Source organism: Hemitrygon akajei, chromosome 1 (assembly GCF_048418815.1).
Source record: "Hemitrygon akajei chromosome 1, sHemAka1.3, whole genome shotgun sequence".
Classification (NCBI taxonomy): domain Eukaryota; kingdom Metazoa; phylum Chordata; class Chondrichthyes; order Myliobatiformes; family Dasyatidae; genus Hemitrygon; species Hemitrygon akajei.
This window is the reverse complement of record NC_133124.1, coordinates 183,528,532-183,543,273: the sequence shown is the minus strand read 5'-3', so window position 1 is coordinate 183,543,273 and position 14,742 is coordinate 183,528,532.

Sequence of the window (14,742 nt, the reverse complement as noted above, 5' to 3'; positions counted from 1 at the left end):
CATTCTCTCAGAATGTTTTCTTAGTCTTCCAGACCTCAACTTGACCTCCACCGTTCCTGTTAACTGCCATTTCTTAATTATATTACAAACTGAGGAAACAGCTAGCTGAAAACACTTTGCTATCTTCTTATAGCCTTCTCCTGCTTTGTGGGCATCATTTATTTTAATTTTCAGAGTGCTGGGCAGCTGCTTAGAGGAGCCCATGGCTGCTGATTGCTGGGACAAGGTTTGAGGAGTCATGGTATTTATAAAGCTTTGAAATTTGCATCACCTGGCCTTTCCTAACGATGACTGAACAAGCCATAGTTCTAATCATCTAATTAAAGTCTGAGACCTTGGTAAAAGTTATCTGAGAGCTCAAATCTCTTGGGGTGCCCAAACTTTTGCATGGTGCTCCTTTCCTTTTTTTTACCCTAAAATTGTAGAAAACGAAAATAATACAATAATCTTGCTTAAAATGTTAAAAAGAATGATTCATCTTTAACTTTATGACTTAAGATCAGTTCATCTTAACTATTCACAGTAACAGAAATTTTGACCGGGGTGCCCAAACTTTTGCTTGCCACTGTGTGCATACCCCATCCCTCCACACAACCAACTGACTTGTGTAAGGAGGGGGAAGATCCAAAAATGGGAAGTGTTGGACCTGGTTAATGAAGGCGTGGGCCAGGTCAAAATGGCAGGTTTGTGTGACACTGAATCTCGAGCGGCGAGATCAAGAAGCACAAGAAGAAATGATTTGCAAAGCTGTGACCAGAGGACGTGTGAGCAGGAGGTACAGAAGCCTGAAGTCCACACTACCCAGTTCAGGAAGTTACTTCCCTCCCATCACTTGGTTCTTCAACCAGCCGGCACAATTCTAATAACTGCCTCAGTATAGAAATACCGTGACCATTTTACAGTACAATGGAAGTTTTATTTTTGTTTAAATTGTGTTCTTTCTTGTAAAAGCTGTACAATTTGTTTTCCCTGTGAATGTTGCTTATCTTAACAGAAGCCTGTGCTTCTGCTGCTAGTAAGTGTGTCATTGCACCTGTGTGCCCGTGGACTTGTGCATCTGAGAATAAACTCGACTTCGACTTGACCGCAGCTCCTGTCAATGGGCTGCTGTACCTGCAACGGCCACAGGGAGGAGCCAGAGGTCCGCAGAGCTCAATGATGGAATCGGGGCTGAGAAAGGAAGGGAGCTGGCTGGAGTGTGAGAAAGGCAGAAGGGGGAGTCCAAGGGCAGCCGCACATACGACCCCAACTCCTGCGATCAGTGCCCTAACTGAAGAAGGCCAACGTTCCAAGTACCCTGACTATCAGTGACGCCATTTTGGGGAAACCATGTGCCTGTCCTGCAAGCTGTGTCTGTTCCATTACACTCCCAGCGCCCCACCATTCACCTGTTGTCAGAGTTGCATTGATTTTTATTTGTTTTACTGTGAATTTAGTAAGTTTCGATTCTCTAAATCGTGCATTATTTTAATTAAATGACTTACAGTAATGGGGATATGTTGGTCATCTTAAATTGAGTTATATTCAGGCCATATTCACAGATGTTTTTCGAGAGAGTTTAACAGTGAGATTAATCGGAATTTTACACACATATCTACGATGCCGATAAAAAGTATTCACCCCTTGGAAGTTTTCATGTTTTATTGTTTTACAACATCGAATCACATTGATTTAATTTGGCCTTTTTGACATTGATATCAGTAAGACTATCATGTCAAAGAGAAAACACATCTCTACAAAGTGATCTAAATTTATTACAAATACAAAACACAAAGTAATTGATTGTATAAGTATTCACCCCCTTCAACATGACAAACCAAATTAGGGTGTTTCAATTGATTGTGGTAAAAATGCACCTGTATCTGGGAGGTCCAACTGCTGGTGAGTCAGTATCCTGGCAAAAACTACACCTTGAAGGCAAAACAACACTCCAAAAAGTGTGTGTGTATTCATTTGTGCACGAGTGTGTATATACGTGTATTTGTGTGTGTATATGTCAGAATCGAGCCACGCTCCCGAATAATGGCTTCAAGACAAATTCAAGGAAACAAAGTTTATTAACAGTTCTGCACAGCTGGGCCCCCTCAGAGAAGGGAACCCTGAACCTTACAGGGCAGCAGGTTTTATCCTTCTTCCTTACCCCTCCCCTCCCTGACTCGGGAGGTACACAGTGTTTTCCCATTCCATATTTGGAGTTGTTTTTTTACACGTTTCTGTAAAACAATAGTCCATATCTCAGGACTTCAATGATTCCACAAACAGTTAATTTTGTCAAGGCTTCTGCATTCATAAATAGATCACACTTGTTTACAGACTTTAACCCAGACATAATTAAATCACAGTTGTCCCTAGACATAATTAAATCACATTTGTCCTTTGACTTTAACCCGGACCTGTCAGAAACGCACATCTTAATTTTGAATCTTACAGTATATATGCATGTATTGTGTGTGTACATATACACACGTGTGTATATTAACACATGTCCATCTATGTTAATATGCACTCTTATGTAAATACATGTGTGTATGTGTGAGTGTATATATGTCTGTGTAAGTATATGTATATATGTGTGTGTGTGTGTGTGTGTATATATATATATATATATATATATGCAGGGGTGCATGGACGTATATAGCGTATGTATATATTACACAGGGGTGTGTTTAAATATATACACGTGTGTGGATGTGTGTATATATATATATATAGTGTATGTGGGTATATATATAGTGTATGTGTGTATCTGATTATACATGTGTATATGTGTGTGCATATGTACACATGCATGTGATAATATTCATGTGTGTGTATATATACACATGTGCGTGCATGTATGCACGTACCTGTGTGTTAGTGTATTTATAAATGCATGTATATATGTATGCGTTAATATATATATGCTTTTGTGTACATACAATATACATAGACACGTGTATATATGTGTATATGTGGGAAGGTGTGTGACTATATGCATGTGTATGTGTTAATACATGTGTGTCTATAGATGTGTATATGTGTGTTTGTATATATGTATGTGTGTATATACTTACGTATGTGCATAAATGTGTGTGTATACATGTGTATATATGTTTGTGTTCATATATATATGTGCATGTTTATGTGTGTGTATATGCATGTGTGTTCATATATGTGTATATTTATGCATGTGTATATATGCACGCGTGTATATATGTGTGTAAGTATTCAATTAACGTTATTACTTATTTCCTTCATATACATGAAGAGTAAAACTCTATGTTACGTCTCTGTCTAAATGTGGAATTTAAAGTAATTTATAATAAATAGTATTACACCAGGGCAGTCAATATAACATAGAAATACAATTGTATCAGCATGAATTAATCAGTCTGATGGACTGGTGGAAGAAGCTCTCCTGGCTTTTATTCTGTGATAGTTTCCTGGATGGTAGTAGCTGGAACAGTTTGTGGTTGGGCTGACTTGGGTCCCCAGTGATCCTTTGGGCCCTTTTTACTCTCTGTCTTTGTAAATGTCCTGAATAGTGGGAAGTTCACATCTACAGATGCGGTGGGCTGTCCTCATTACTCTCTGTAGAGTCCTGCGATTGAGGGAAGTACAGTTCCCATACCAGGCACTGATGCAGCCAGTCAGGATGCTCTCAATTGTGCCCCTGTAGAAAGTTCTTAGGATTTGGGGGCTCATACTAAACTTTTTCAACAGTCTGAGGTGGAAGAGGCATTGTTGTGCCTTTTTCATCACACAGGCAGTATGTACAGACCACATGAGATCCTTGGTGATGTGTATGCCAAGGAGCTTAAGGCTGTTCACCCTCTCATTGACGTTAATAGGAGCTAGCCTGTCTCCACTCCTCCTGCAGTCCACAACCGGCTCCGTTGTTTTTGTGGCATTGAAGGAGAGGTTGTTTTCTTGACACTGCTGGGGCATGGGGATAAGTATTTTTTCTGTAGGCTGCCTCGTTATTATTCGAGATTAGGCCAATCACTGTAGTATCATCAGTAAACTTAATTAGGAAATTGGAGCTGTGGGTGGTGCCACAGTCAAGGGTATACAGAGAGTAAATGAGGGACTTAGGACACAGCCCTGAGGGGCTTCTGTGTTGAGGATCAGAGGGGCAGAGGTGAGGGGGCTCACTCTTACCACCTGCCGGTGATCTGACAGGAAGTCCAGGGTCCAGCTGCACAAGGCAGTGTGAAGGCCGAGGTCTCTGAGCTTCTTGTTGAGCCTGGAGGGAATGATGGTGTTGAATGTTGAACTGTAGTCCAAGATCAGCATTCTCACATAAGCATCCTTCTTCTCCAGACATGTAAGGACGGTGTGCAGAGCTGTGGCTATTGTATCATTTGTTGATCAGTTGTGTCGGTAAGTGAATTCTAGGGGGTCCAGTGTGGGTGGTAACATGCTGCAGATGTAGTCCTTGACCAACCTCTCAAAGCATTTGCTTACTATTGAGGTGATGCGACAGGTCGCCAGTCGTTCAGACATATTACCTTGATTGTTTTAGGTACAGGAACAATGGTGGATGCTTTGAAGCAGGAGGGCACATCTAATCTGGGAGAGGGAGAGATTAAATCTGTCTGTAAACACACCTGGCAGTTGTGCCACGCACACTCTGAGAACCTGTCCTGAGATACCATCCGGTCCCACAGCCTTGTGACTGTCCACTCACTGGTACTTCAGCCTCGGAGATGAACAAGCTGCCGGTCGCATCAGCAGCTCTCTCCTCGGGCTCAGTGTTGGCAACATCGAATCAAGGGTAAACAGATATTTAGCTCATCTGGGAGAGAGGCATTGATGTTGGAAACTCCACTGTATTTAGCTTTGAAGACAGCAATGGTGTGCAGACCTTGCCATAAGCTGTGTGTGTTGTTGGTGGAGAGTTGTATCTGGAACTTCTCCCTGTATTTTTTCACTGCCTTGACTTTGCACAGATCGTAGCTGCGTTTCTTGAGTTCCTGTTGGTTACTGGCAACGTAAGCCCTGTGTTGCGTGGTAAGGGCAGCTCACACAAAACCGTTGACCCAGGGTTTCTGATTGGATAGACCCCTGACTGATTCCTGGGGGACAATGTCCTCGATGCACTTCCAGACGAAACTCGTGACCCCATCCGTGAACTCGGAGACATCCTTATCATGGAAGACATTCCAGCTGATGTTATCAAAGTAATCCTGTAGCATGGACACCAACTGGTTGGACCAACAGTGGACGATTTTAACTATGGCCGCCTCTTGTTTGTTTCTGCCTGTACCTCAGCAGCAACAAAATGGAGGAATTTGTGTGTCTGTATGTTTGTGTGTATATATACATGTTTGTGCATGTAAAACATGTTTGTATATATGTTAATAAATACATGTGTTTATATGTATATATGTGCGTGTATGTATACATGTGTTTGTATGTATGTGTGTCTATATGTTTTTGTGTATATATACATATGTATGTGTGTTTGTGTGTATATGAGTGTATTTATGTTATGCTGTAGGTATTTAATTGAGCTGGCCTGTTCTGCTGTCAGCATGTTTGGGTTATTGTTGAAGATAAGGGGTGATGTGAAGTGTATGCCATTCAATTAGCGGTAGGTTTTCTTGGCGAGGGACAATAAGGTTGGCTTTTGTTCAGCGGGAGATGAAGAGGGAAGACACTGGGGAGAAGTGGTCGTAGCAGACAATCAGGTGGGAGACCCGTTTGTTCAAGGTGGATTGCGAGGGACATTCAGAAGGTGATGTGGGCATTCACGCTGATGAGGGCCCAGTGTGTGAGTGACAGAGGAGTTCAAGCTGAGCTCCAACTTGTGCACATTTGACAGTTTAATTAGAATGGGCCCTTTTCTTTTTGTTATTCTTTACGAATCCTTTAGTTAAGATTCATAAATATAATTCCTTTAATCGTATGCAGTGTACTGTCTGTCATTTCCTGAAGCTAGTTTGTAACAGGGTAGCAAATTACACAGCATCCACACAAAACCAGGTTGGGATGAGCCATCTCAGTCTCACGAGTTTGGCAGGACTTGAGGGCATAGTCCCTAGATGTACGCAGCCAAGGAAACCAGGGTGTTTCATACACGTGAGTGTATACATATGTGTTTGCTTTTAGGTATGTGCTTTTAGGTACACACACATATATACACATATACATACACACACACACACACACACACACACACACACACACACACACACACACACACACACACACACACACACACACACACACACATATATATATACACACGTGTATATAGTATATAGATATATACCTGTGTATATATAGTGTATATATGTGTGTGTATATAGTGTATATATGTGTGCATATCTACAGTGTATATATGCGTATATATAGTGTGTGCCTGCATGTGTGTGAGTGTGCATGTGTGCGCACATGCGTATGTGCACTTATTTGTGTGTATGTGTATATGTATCTGTGTATATGTGTCTGTGTATGTATATATGTATTGGTGTAAATATATGTGTATGTATATATGTGTGTGTGTGTGTGTGTCTCTCTATATATATATATATAAATATAAATATAAATTAAAAAAAAAATATATATATATCTGTGTGTATATATGACTCTGTGGCTAGAAGTAGATCTACAAATTTGCTGATGATACAACTATTGTCAGTAGAATCTCAGGTGGTGATGAGAGGACGTACACAAGTGAGATATGCCAACTAGTGGAATGGTGCCGCAGCAACAACTTGGCACTCAGTGTCAGTAAGATGAAAGAGCTGAGTGTGGACTTCAGGAAAGGTAAGACGAAGGAACACAGAACAATCCTCATAGAGGGAACAGAAGTGGAGTGAGCAACTTCAAGTTCCTGGGCATCAAGAATTGAGTGACAGAGTACATTAGAGTACACTCACGTACATTACACACACGTACATGCACAAACACACAGATGCATATACACATACACACAAATAAGTGCACACACGCGCACGCACATACGCATGTGCGCACACATGCATACACTCACATACATGCACATGCAGGCACACACTATATATACGCATATATACACTACACATACACACACATATATACACTGTAGATACGCAAGGATCTAATCTGGTCCCAACATATTGATGTAATCATAAAGAAGGCAAGACAGCAGCTATACTTCATTAGGAGTTTGAAGAGATTTGGCATGCCAACAAATTCTCAAAAACTTATATAGATGTACCATGGAGAACATTCTGACAGGCTGCATCACTGTCTGGTATGGAAGGGCTACACAGGACCGAATGAAGCTGCAGAAGGTTGTAAATCTAGTCAGCTCCATCTTGGGCACTAGCCAACGAAGTACCCAGGACATCTTTGGGGAGCAGTGTCTCAGAAAGGGAGCGTCCATTATTGAAGACTTCCAGCACCCAGGGCATGCCCTTTTCTCACTGTTACCATCAGGTAGGAGATACAGAAGCCTGAAGGCACACACTCAGTGATTCACACTCAGTGACTCACAGCTTCTTCCCCTCTGCCTTCTGATTCCCAAAAGGACATTGAAGCTTTGGACACTACCTCACTTTTTAAAATATACAGCATTTCTGTTTTTGCACATTAAAAAATATTCAATATACATAATTGATTTACTTTATTATGTTTTATTTATTATTGTTGTTTCCTCTCTCTGGTAGATTATGTATTGCATTAAACTGATGCTGCTAAGTTAACAAATTTCACGTCACATGCCGGTGATAATAAACCTGATTCTGATTCTGCCTGTGTGTGTATGTACATGTGTATATATGCATGTGTTTATATATACATGTCTGTATGTATATATCTGTGTATGTGTACATGTTTATATATGCATGTGTATTTATACATGTGTCTGTATATGTGTGGGTGTGTGAATACATTTGTGTTTATATATGTTTGTGTGTGAGTGTGTGCATTGACGTGTCTGTGTATATATATTTGTAAATGTCTGAGTATATACGTGTTTGTATATAACCCCGTCATTGCATATATACATGTGCATATGTGTGTGCACATATGATTGTTTACGTGTGTGTATATATATATGTGGGAATGTGTATGTATTTATACATGTGACTGTGCATACGTGTTTATCTGTTTTGTTATACATATGTGTGTGTATACTTGTGTGAATGTGTTTATATATACATTTGTGTGTATATGTATGTGTGTAAATATACATGGGTAAGTGCGTGTATATACAAATATGTGCACACACAATCTAATATATACCCACAGACCCATCGATACACATATACACACAAACACATACACGTATACACACAGACAAGTACAGACATATACTCACATATGTAAATATACACGCATGTATACACACATGTACAAATGTGTAGACACACACTCATATACACACATTTGTGTGTGCACATATACTTGTGTTTATGTGTATTTGTGTGTGTATATATACACGTGTATAAATACTACATGGATACATGTGTGTACGCATGTGTATGCTGATGTGTGTATATGGCTGTGTATGTATGTGTTTGTATTTGTTTTTTTGTGTATGCATGTGTGTGCATATATGTGTGTGTATATACACGTGTGTATGTGTATATATACATATGCCTATGTTTGTATATACACATGTTTGTACATATATACATGTGTGCAAGTATTTACATGTGTAAGTGTGTGTGCATATATACTCAAGAGTGTGCATATATACACATGTGCAAATATACATGTGTACATTTGTGTATATACATGTATGTGAATGTGTGTATACATGTGTGTATACTGTGTGTATATGCATGTGCAGTATGTGTGTATTTATACATGTGTACACGTGTGCACAGATATATGTGTGCATATATACATTTGTGTATATACATGTGCATGTATACCAATACCAATAGAGGGATCAGAAGTGGAGAGAGTGAGCAGCTTCAGGTTGCTGGGTGTCAAGATCTCTGAGGATCTAACCTGGTCCCAACATAGCGACGTAGTTATAAAGAAGGCAAGACAGTGGCTATATTTCATTAGGGGTTTGAAGAGATTTGGCATGTCAACAAATACACTCAAAAACTTATGTAGTTTTACCATGGAGAGCGTTCTGACAGGCTGCATCACTGTCTGGTATTGGGGGGCTGCTGCTCACGACCTAGTCGGCTTCATCTTGAACACTAGCCTGCAGGGTACTCGGGACATCTGTGGGGAGCAGTGACTCAGAAGGGCAGCACCCATTGTTGGGGACCTCCAGCACTCAGGGCATGCCTTTTTCTCACTGTTGCCATCAGGTAGTTAAAAAAATAGTTAAGACCAAAATTGGGCCATTGAAGACAGAAACGGGTGAATTTATTATGGGGAACAAGGAAATGACAGATGAGTTGAACAGGTACTTTGGATCTGTCTTCACTAGGAAAGACACAAACAATCTCCCAGATGTAACAGTGGCCAAAGGAACTAGGGTAAAGGATGAACTGAAGGAAATTTATATTAGGCAAGAAACGGTGTTGGATAGACTGTTGAGTCTGAAGGCTGATAAGTCCCCGGGACCTGATGGTCTGCATCCCAGGGTACTTAAAGAGGTGGCTGTAGAAATTGTGGATGTATTGGTAATCATTTTCCAATGTTCTATAGATTCAGGAACAGTTCCTGCTGATTGGAGGGTGGCTAATGTTGTCCCACTTTTCAAGAAAGGAGGGAGAGAGTAAACGGAATTATAGACCGGTTAGCCTGACATCAGTGGTGGGAAAGATGCTGGAGTCAATTATAAAAGAGGAAATTACGACACATTTGGATAGCAGTAGAAGGATCAGTCCGAGTCTGCATGGATTTATGAAGGGAAAACCATGCTTGACTAATCTTCTGGAGTTTTTTGAGGATGTAACTATGAAAATGGACAAGGGAGAGCCAGTGGATGTAGTGTACCTGGACTTCCAGAAAGCTTTTGATAAAGTCCCACATAGGAGATTAGTGGGCAAAATTAGGGCACATGGTATTGGGGGCAGAGTACTGACATGGATTGAAAATTGGCTGGCTGACAGGAAACAAAGAGTAGTGATTAACGGGTCCCTTTCGGAATGGTAGGCTGTGACCAGTGGGGTACCGCAAGGTTCGGTGCTGGGACCGCAGCTGTTTACAATATAGATGAATGATTTAGATGAAGGGATTAAAAGTAACATTAGCAAATTTGCCGATGACACAAAGCTGGGTGGCAGTGTGAAATGTCAGGAGGATGTTATGAGAATGCAGGGTGACTTGGACAGGTTGGGTGAGTGGGCAGATGTATGGCAGATGCAGTTTAATGTGGATAAATGTGAGGTTATCCACTCTGGTGGCAAGAACAGGAAGGCAGATTACTATCTAAATGGAGTCAAGTTAGGAAAAGGGGAAGTACAACGAGATCTAGGTGTTCTTGTACATCAGTCAATGAAAGCAAGCATGCAGGTACAGCAGGCAGTGAAGAAAGCTAATGGCATGCTGGCTTTTATAACAAGAGGAATTGAGTATAGGAGTAAAGAGGTCCTTCTGCAGCTGTACAGGGCCCTGGTGAGACCACACCTGGAGTATTGTGTGCAGTTTTGGTCTCCAAATTTGAGGAAGGGCATTCTTGCTATTGAGGGAGTGCAGTGTAGGCTCACAAGGTTAATTCCTAGAATGGCGGGACTGTCATGTTGAAAGACTGGAGCGACTGGGCTTGTATACACTGGAATTTAGAAGGATGAGAGGGGATCTGATTGAAACATATAAGATCATTAAGGGATTGGACACACTGGAGGCAGGAAGCATGTTCCCACTGATGGGTGAGTCCAGAACTAGAGGTCACAGTTTAAGAATAAGGGGTAGGCCATTTAGAACAGAGATGTGGAAAAACTTTTTCACCCAGAGAGTGGTGGATATGTGGAATACTCTGCCCCAGATGGCAGTGGAGGCCAAGTCTCTGGATGCATTCAAGAGAGAGTTAGATAGAGCTCTTATAGATAGCGGGGTCAAGGGATATGGGGAGAGGGTAGGAACGGGGTACTGATTGTGTATGATCAGCCATGATCACAGTGAATGGTGGTGCTGGCTAGAAGGGCCGAATGGCCTACTCCTGCACCTACTGTCTACTGTCTATTGTAGGAGGTACAGAAGCCTGATTCATTAATTCAGGAACAGCTTCTTCCCCCCTGCCATCCGATTCCTAAATGGATATTGAAGCTTTGGACAGTACCTCACTTTCTTTTAATATACAATGTATGTTTTAATCTATTCAATATACATAATTGACTTGTTTATTATTTCCTCGCTGCTGGATTATGTATTGCTTTAAACTGCTGCTGCTAAGTTAAAAAATTTTGCATAACATGCCATTGGTAATGAACCTGATTCTGAGATAGACGTGTGTGAGTGTGTGTATGTGTGATTGTGTATACATGTGGGCGTGCAGACATCTCCGAGTGTGTGTGTATACACGTGAGTGCGCGTGTATGCACGTGAGTGTGCAGACGCCTGATAGTGTACGTGTACACATGTGTACATCTATGTACACATTTGTATGTGTGTATATACATGCATTTGTAGACGTGTGTGCAGATGTGTTTGTATACATGTATGTGTGTGTGTGCATGTGAGTTTATATACACGTGTATAAATACACCTCTATATATACACCTGTATGTGTGTGTATATTCCCACGTTTGTGTGTACTTGTCTATATATGTGTGTGTGTACTTGTGTGAATATTTGCATGGGTATAAATACACCTATAAATACATATATAAACTGGTATGTGTGTACCAATGTGTATATATACACGTGGCCTTATATACATGTGTGTGCATGTGTGCACTTTTGAGTATATACAGTATACGTGTTTGTTTATATGCATTTGTCTATATATGTATGTGTTTATATATATGTGTGTATTGAAGGGTCTCTATATATGAGTGTGTATATATAGATGTCTATAGGTTTATTGTGTGTGTCTGTGTATATACATATACATATAGGACATACATGGTAAATGGTAGGGCATTGAAGAATGCAGTAGAACAGAGTGATCTAGGAATAATGGTGCATAGTTCCCTGAAGGTGGAATCTCATGTGGATAGGGTGGTGAAGAAAACTTTTGGTATGCTGGCCTTTATAAATCAGAGCATTGAGTATAGGAGTTGGGATGTAATGTTAAAATTGTACAAGGCATTGGTAAGGCCAAATTTGGAGTATTGTGTACAGTTCTGGTCACCGAATTATAGGAAAGATATCAACAAAATAGAGAGAGTACAGAGAAGATTTACTAGAATGTTACCTGGGTTTCAGCACCTGAGTTACAGGGAAAGGTTGAACAAGTTAGGTCTTTATTCTTTGGAGCGTAGAAGGTTGAGGGGGGACTTGATAGATGTATTTAAAATTATGAGGGGGATAGATAGAGTTGACATGGATAGGCTTTTTCCATTGAGAGTAGGGGAGATTCAACAAGAGGACATGAGTTGAGAGTTAGGGGGCAAAAGTTTAAGGGTAACATGAGGAGGAATTTCTTTACTCAGAGAGTGGTAGCTGTGTGGAATGAGCTTCCAGTGGAAGTGGTAGAGGTAGGTTCGGTATTGTCATTTAAAGTAAAATTGGATAGGTATATGGACAGGAAAGGAATGGTGGGTTATGGGCTGAGTGCGGGTCAGTGGGACTAGGTGAGAGTAAGCATTCGGCACGGACTAGAAGGGCCGAAATGGCCTGTTCCCGTGCTGTAATTGTTATATGGTTATATATGAGAGACATAGATATAAATAGACATGTGTATATACTTATGTATATTTGTCTATAAACATGTGTTTATGTTTGTGTATTGTGCATATATACATGTGCGTATGTTTGAGTAGGTGTGTATATTTATATGTCTGTCCTTATATAGGTGTTTTTATATACACACAAACATGAGTAGGTGTATCTGTACGTATGTGTTTGTGTGTGTGTAAATGTTCATGTGTGTATATCTGCATTTATATATACGCATGTCTGAATAGGTGTGTTATTTTGTCTGTATACATGTAAGTATCTATATATATATATATATATATGTGTGTGTGTGTGTGTGTGTATGTATGTATATATCCACACACACACACGTACGTATGTACGTACAGGTATATGTGTCTGTATATATACATGTGAGTATGTATAAATATATATGCATGCTTATATGGATGTGTATATAAGTGTGTATTTATATACAAATGTTTGTATATGTGAATGTATATATATGTGTGAATACATGTGTTTATGTGTTTGTCTATATATGCACATGTATGTTTCTATATATACAGCTGTATCTCTACGTAAATATATACTTGTGTGTGTTTATATATGCATGTTTGTGTAATTTTACTTCTGTGTGTATTTTTATTTTATGTGCACGTGTGTTTATATACTTGAGTGAGTGTGTGTGTATATATATATATATATATATATATATATATATATATATAATATCTGTGTATAGATATGTTGTATATACATGTGTTTATATATACACATACAAGTACTACAGAATTGATGACTGCTTCTGCACTGCCCCTTCAAGAAGTTATGGGGGGGGGTTATTGAGAGCCCCTGTAGCACCCCAGTCCGTGTGAGGAATGTGCCATCACAGATCTGTTGAGTGGGTTTGTTGGGTAGTGAAAGAAAACTGATTTTCAGTGGGGGTAGGATGTGGGGAAAACCACGGGTGGTGGAGGAAGGGAGCGTTTTGGAGAGTTTGGGCGGGATGCTGATTGAGCAGGCTGTTCTGAACCGATCCGGACAGGGTCAAGCTTCTTGAGAGTTGTCGGAGCTGTACATACCCAGGCAAATGGGGAGTGTCCAACCACCCTCCTGCCCAGTGCCTTGCAGATGAGGGACTGGAAAAGGCAGCATCTTGGTGAACCGCTCCTGCACCCTCCCCAAAGCCTCCACACCCTTCCTGTTCCAGGGTGACCAGAACTGAACAGAGGTACACCCTCAGCTGCAGCTGCCTACCTATACTCTAATGCATATAGATGCGGTTGAGGTGATGTGGCGGATGTGGAGTGCATGTACTAACTCCTCTTGGGGAACAGCAAATGCACTTTCTGTCCATTGAGAGAAGTTGCACATTGTTTTTGGTCCAGTGATAAGGCTGCCAAAGGAGGTTGAGGGGGGCGGTCAAACACAGCTAGCCAGAGGTCCCTTCGTGAGACTTTATACAGCACTGGGAGAACTATGAGCAGTTTTGGGTCCCTTCTCTAAGAGAGGATATGCAATGTTGGAGAGGGTCCAGAGGAGATTCACAAGAATGATCCTGGGTATGAAGAGCACTTGGTGGCTCTGGGCCTGTACTCATTGGAGTTTAGAAGAAATGAAACCTAGCAAATATTGTAAGATGGAGATGTTTCCTACAGTCTAGGTCTCTGTGTATCTCTATGTACTACTGTGTATTTTGGGTTCCAATGGTGGGAGAGTCTCAGACTGGAGGGTACAGCCTCAGAATAAAAGGATGTTCCTTTAGAACAGAGACGAGGTGGATTTTTTTTAGCCAGAGGGCAGTAAATCTGTGGAATTCATTGCCACAGGCAGCTGCGGAGGCCATGTCATTGGATATATTTAAAGTGGAGGTTGAGTGATCCTTGATTAGTCAGGGCATAAAAGGTTGTGAGGAGAAGGCAGAGGAGAGTGGGGTTGATAACAAAATCGGTGGAGCAGCATCAATGGGTGAATACACTAATTCCGATACGATGTCTTATGGCCCGGTAACATTTTGGACCGTGCTAAATATTCCATAACATCATTTAGGAGAGCAGG